The following is a 6,346-nucleotide window of genomic DNA, read 5'->3' as shown; positions in this document are numbered from 1 at the left end:
ATGATCAGCCTAAGATCAAGGAGGACGATCCAAGTCATGCATGAAAGGAGATGATCCTTGTTTGTTCCACAAGCAATACTCTGCTCAACTTGACCCAATATATCAAGTTGTTTGTATTAACTTGCTATATCAAAACCATGTAAGAAATACTCTGGTCATCTTGAATCATTATGTCAAGATGCTTGTATTTTCTTACAACATGTTAAAGCTCGATGATGAAAAATAAAGCACTATGGATCGTCATTTCATCTCATCTGTTTATATATTGCATTCTGTTTCATATCGCCCATCCATTCACTCATTCATATGTTTGATTTTTGTATGCAAATGTAAACAAGGTTAATATAAACAATTATGTGAAAATTGAGCTAGTCTTGGATACAATCATGACTGAGTACTCTGACACATCATCAATGCATTATGCAAAAGCCTCAAAAACCTTGCATTCATCATGGTCATATCATCATCATCATTACATTTAGTTGCATTTTTGCATCAAGTACATTTCATATCATTTTAGTTGGTTAAAATGCATATAGTTCATTATCATTTATCAAACATTTATATCATTGCATAAATCGGGATGCTTTTTATTTATATAAATCAATTGTCCCTGATTGTATTAGCCATTTACTATGCATTCATTTTCTGTTATCAATTATCATTTTATCATCCTTTATTATCCTTTATCATTTATCGTTGCATACATTCATTTATCTTTTCATTAGTTAAAAGGTGCATTCATTCATCCATTATTAAGTGTCTTATTATGCTCATTTTAGGATTCATTTACATTGCATTCATTATCCTTTTTTTAAAATTAATTGCATTAAGGTGCAGTTATTAAACCATAAGTTGCATTATCATCACATTATCATTTTTACTTAATCATATTTAGACATTTAAAATCATAAAACCATTTGTCTCCAAACATTGGTTCATACCATTTTATATATCTATTATACATATGCATTCATTTAGACATCATCATATAAACATTTGTACTTTACATTTTGTTTATCCATATTACATTCATCTAAAAACATCTAGATGCATATCCATACATAAATCCTTCGTTCTTTGCATTAACGTCATTGCATATCATTATCTCATCATTATATCAAACGCACGAGATCTTGTTCATAAATCATCATAAACATACATCATCATCATAACACTACATACATAAAACATTACATCAAACAAAACCTGCACACATGTATAAACCTGCATTCATTTGTCAGTATCCAACATCATAAATCATCATAAAAACATGCATATAGGAATCATCTCATAAATGCATACATATACACGTATCCATCTAAGCAATAAAAATCATAAAATCACCATCCTGCATAGCATCCATAGATATCAAATGCATATAATCAAAAACACAGGATCTCCTCATATATATCATCTCATGTATCAGAGTACAAAGAAGTCTACAAAATCAGCTACAAAGAGCCATCCAAGACATAGTCCAAAATAACAATGATAAAATACATGTATGCAAAAATGCTCTCTCAAATGCCACTTTGACCAGATGCTGCACCACCATCGCCACCTGATCTATCTCCCCGCGAAGGACCCATCAAACCCCCACTAGCTCCTACACCCCCTGATTTGTCTGTCCGTAGAGGACATATCACACCCCCACTGCTCTGCATCCTCTGGGATCGCTCTGATCTGGCCTATCGCATCTGTGAATAGCTCAGTGCTCGTTGACTGGATGGTACCACTTGCTCATATAGGCCCCGCCAATAATCAACCTCTCCACCTGCTCTCCATACCTCCCTCGCCAATGCCTCCACAGATGGCCCCTGTCCCTGTACTCCCTCCAAAATGCTCACTCTCTCCTGCAACTGGACCACCCTGTCAACAGCCTTATCTCTCTCCCGCAGCACTACTGTCAGCTCTGACTCTCGTGCAAATAGCTTCACATCTCTTGCTGCAACCTCTACCTCTAGATCCTCCACCTGTGTCTCAGCTGCTATTAGTCGAGTATGCAAATGTGCTAGCATATGCTCTTGAGGATCACCACCCCCTGTCACTCCCTCCCCTGTCTCCATAGGTGCCTCTCTAGTAGCTCCCTCCCCTCTGTCCATCGGGATCTCCCTCTCCATACCACGGCCACCTAATCTGACTCCTCCTGGCACCAACGGCCCCTATGATATCTGCAGTGGCAATCTGCCTCTCCCTCTCCGCTGGACCGACCACTTAAGCCACCTAAACCACCACCTCCCCATCTCCTCCATCTCCTCCTCCTCCTCCACCATCTCCACCATCTCCACCATCTCCTCCTCCTCCTCCACCTGCTATCGGTCCTCGACCTCCTCCCCTCCTTCATCTCTGTCCCCTCTCATCCTCAAAATCAGGAACCAACTCTGTTGGATCAGATATCCGTAGAATCGGATGAGCTGCCCTATACTGTGTATACTCATCTGACACCCCAGCATCCACCACCCTCGACCGCATATCCCATGGCCTTGCCTGAAGCGTCTAGAACTCTGCCAATGCCTGATCATATGGAAGTACTGGCCCCCATGCATACCTCTCTCGGGCCACTCTCGCATACTCTCCTTATCCTCTCTGTAATCCCTGCTGTCCTCTAAACTGCCTCAGAACCCTGCCCGGCACCTTTCTCTCTACATGATAAGATGTCCTCCCAATGAGGAATCGAGTCATAAAAATATATGGCAGTACCTCCGTATCATCCTCCCACGCCTCACACTCCAGATACGGTCTCCAGATCACGACATCCAGATCATCCAATGTCCGCCGCCACCACTCTAACTTCCCTAGGTGGGGCTGACTCATCATACCACTATACATAAACATATAGGGCTGGTCGACTGCCCGAAATCTCAAACTCACTGGTCGGGTCACTGGTAAGTGCTCCCATGCCCAAATGTGCAGCAGCATCACTCCCACTACTAATGAGCCCCTCCCGTGGTATACCACCTCATGCAACTCCTGATATAAGTGCGCCAGCATGCACGGTTCCCAGGCAAATCGGGTCCCCTCTGTAATCATCATCTCGATCACCTACCCCCAACCAACGGCCAGACCGTGTGATCGCTTGTTTGGGTACAATAGTCCTCCCATAATGCTTGCCAAAACTGCTGGTAGAGGCTCGTATAATGCAGCGATATCCTGCCAGGTGATCGAGCCATCATCAATAAACACGTCCTCATCAAAAACTCGCTGAACTGCTAAGCAATCATGACTATCAACAGATACTTTGATCAAGTATCTTCGGGTCTCAACAAGTAAGCAATCATGGCACACCTAGACTTCAACAGGCATTTATCCTAAATGACCTAAGTCTCATCAGGCTGTTATGGTTCAAAACAACTCCCACTTCGCCTCCCTATCCATCGATCTTTAGCATCGGAAGATTTTTTTTCACACAAACTGGGGCATCTATTATCTTGCAAACAAAAGTGCTATTTTGCAAACAAAAGCACTACTTCTCTACAATAGCGCTAAACCCCTAACAAAAGCACTTAATCAGCTATGCAAAAGCGCTAAAACTACAAACGCGCTACAAAAACTATACAATAGCGCCGCTTAAAAACAAATGCGCTCAATTGACCCCTCAATAGCGCTAAACAAACAATAGCGCCTAAACAAGCCTACAATAGCGCTAAAATTTTCAAAAGCGCTCAAACAGCACCACAATAGCGCCATTGAGGCACAATAGCGCTACTTAATTGGACAATAGCGCCAAAACATAGTTTCAACGCTATTATCCCAACTCAACTTGGACTCAGCAAAAAACATATCAAAAATGCATGAAATCCAAAATTTTAAATTTGCGTACCGCTGATCCGTAGTTGTCTGGCTGCTGGAACCGACGGACTTGCTCAAAACGGTGCTCTGCAATAGGTACCGGCATCCTAACTACTACTTGCTCCTCTCAAAAGTCACTATCAGAGCTCTAGTTTCACACTAGTCGCGGTAACAAATGATCCTGTTTTCACCTCTTTCTCCCCATTTAAACCCTTCGCAGTCACCGTAACTTTCCCCCGCTCACCGTCGTGGTCCCCGTAAACTTCCCAAGCCTCCCATTTCTCCATTTTACCTCTGATTTCTTCTATTCTTTCCCCATTATTGCTAATTTCTTCTATTCTACCTCCCCTCCACTTCTCATTCTTTTTTCGAGAGATCGCCCGATTTTTCAAAAAAATTCAGCCCATCTCTCGAGGGGGCATACCACCCACTAAATTAAAATTTTATGAGGCATATTCTTCACACCAGTTTTTCTTTCTTTGAAACCACGCGATAAAATCACACCGTCTCAAAGAGGGGCAAATGTAGTCACATAAATCTGTCCAATTTAATTAAATGAATATTCCCTATTTATTTGATTAAAAATCCACTAAGCCATCAGTTAATTAAACTAATATTTAATTAATTCATCTTCAAAATATTCTCCTATTAATCAAATAAATTATTCAATTTATTTTAATTAATTCATTAAACCAAATTCAAAATCAATTAAATGAATAAATCATATTTATTTCATTTAATCCCCTATTTCCTCTTTTAAATAAATTAAATAAAACATTTATTTAAATTATTTATCCCCCCACTTGCATTTTCCTACAAATGCAACTTGCACACATTTATTGAAATAAATTAATTTATTTTAATAAAAATCTTATTTTCTCTCACCCACCAAATCCACTTGCATTCCTAAACCCCCTTCTAGATTTTTCTAACCCCTTCCTGATTAGCCTAATCCATCCCTTAATTATTGTCACATTCCTAAGCAACTTGGAGTCACTTCTCAAAGACCTCAAAGTCTTTAAAAAGCATTTATTGCTTTGTGTGTTCAACAATTTAACCTTCAAAGTCTTCCAAACCACTAATGGCTCTTACATGACCATTAATAGCTCTTACATAACCATTTATGGTTATTTCAACTTGCACTCATGGGTCTCCTCAAACATTTATTGCTTTGACCATGGTTATCCCTTTTGCCTTTGCACAAGAATTTATCCATTCAACTAATCTTGACCTTAACTCCCAAGGTCATGTCAAACATTTAATGCTTATTCCCTCTCCTCTCAACCTATCTCACATTGACACTTGTCATCCTGGGATTGGGTTGAAAGCCCTCACATGGATTGAATTTTATTCAATCCTGACCCTTGTTGAGATTACTCAATCTCAACCATCCATTGCTCTATTTTTCCTATAAATAGAGCCCATTTCTTCATAATCCAGATCCTGAAAACTTGTATGCATTTAAGCTATAGGCATTTTAAGAGAGAATTTTAGCATAATCAACTCATATATTATCATTTTGGTTAAAATAACTCATTTTAGTATCAATAGCATAGTATTAGCTTTTTATTCACACTTAGAGCAAATACTTCAATCTCAAACCTCCATAAGCATCCATAGTACAAAAAGTTGCTGAGAGTTACACTAGTTTGGAACTTGGAGAGGAGAGGAACAAAAGAGAAGGAGCCAAGAGTATGGTAGAAGGCATTTGGAGATGTCTTCTTGCATTTACATTCGTAGTTAAATGTTTTACTTTGTTCTTGGTGTCTCTTTTGATATGCCTGCTTAGGTTGATCTTTGTTTGAATAACACTAACCTTAATACTTGTTTCTTGTTGTTTGTGTGTTATACTACCACAGGTTTTTGATCTAACACATGCCCTTTTTTGCAGAGCATCATTATCATTGTTAAAGATAATCCATCTTTAGAGCCAATCAATGTTATTACGAGAAGCAAAGCAAAGGTTACCTTTCCAGGTTTAACAAAAGACCCAACATCCACTTCACAACAATACAATTTAGTAGAGAAATTACAAAGAATACTTGCTCAAACATCCTCACAATTCTCTCTTACATGTTGAAGTCACCATTAATAAAACTCATGTCAAACGCGTACTCATAGATGGTGGAGCTGGCTTAAACATTTGTGCATTAAGTTTGATAAAAGCTTTGGGATATTCAGAAATGCAGTGGACCCGAAGAAGAAAATAACCATTAAGGCTTATGATGAAGCAGAACGTTCTTCTAAAGGAATTGTTGTGTTACCAATCAAAATAGGACCTGTGGAAAGGAATACATTGTGTCAGGTTTTAGATTTGAACCTCTCTTACAACATTCTTCTAGGAAGACCATGGATTCACAAAATGCAAGCAGTTCCTTCTACATATCATCAATGTGTAAAATTTCCTCGTGACTGACAAGAGATCACTATAATCGCAGATTGTAGTCAATATTGCAATAATTTGAAGCCAACGCAAGATACAAGAGTTCCACATAACTAAGAATCAGTATATCCTACCAAAGAAATTCAAGAAAAGTTATGGGAAATCTTTGAG

This window comes from Cryptomeria japonica, chromosome 7 (genome assembly GCF_030272615.1).
Source record: "Cryptomeria japonica chromosome 7, Sugi_1.0, whole genome shotgun sequence".
Classification (NCBI taxonomy): domain Eukaryota; kingdom Viridiplantae; phylum Streptophyta; class Pinopsida; order Cupressales; family Cupressaceae; genus Cryptomeria; species Cryptomeria japonica.
The sequence above is the reverse complement of the archived record's forward strand: the minus strand, read 5'-3'. Positions refer to the sequence as shown.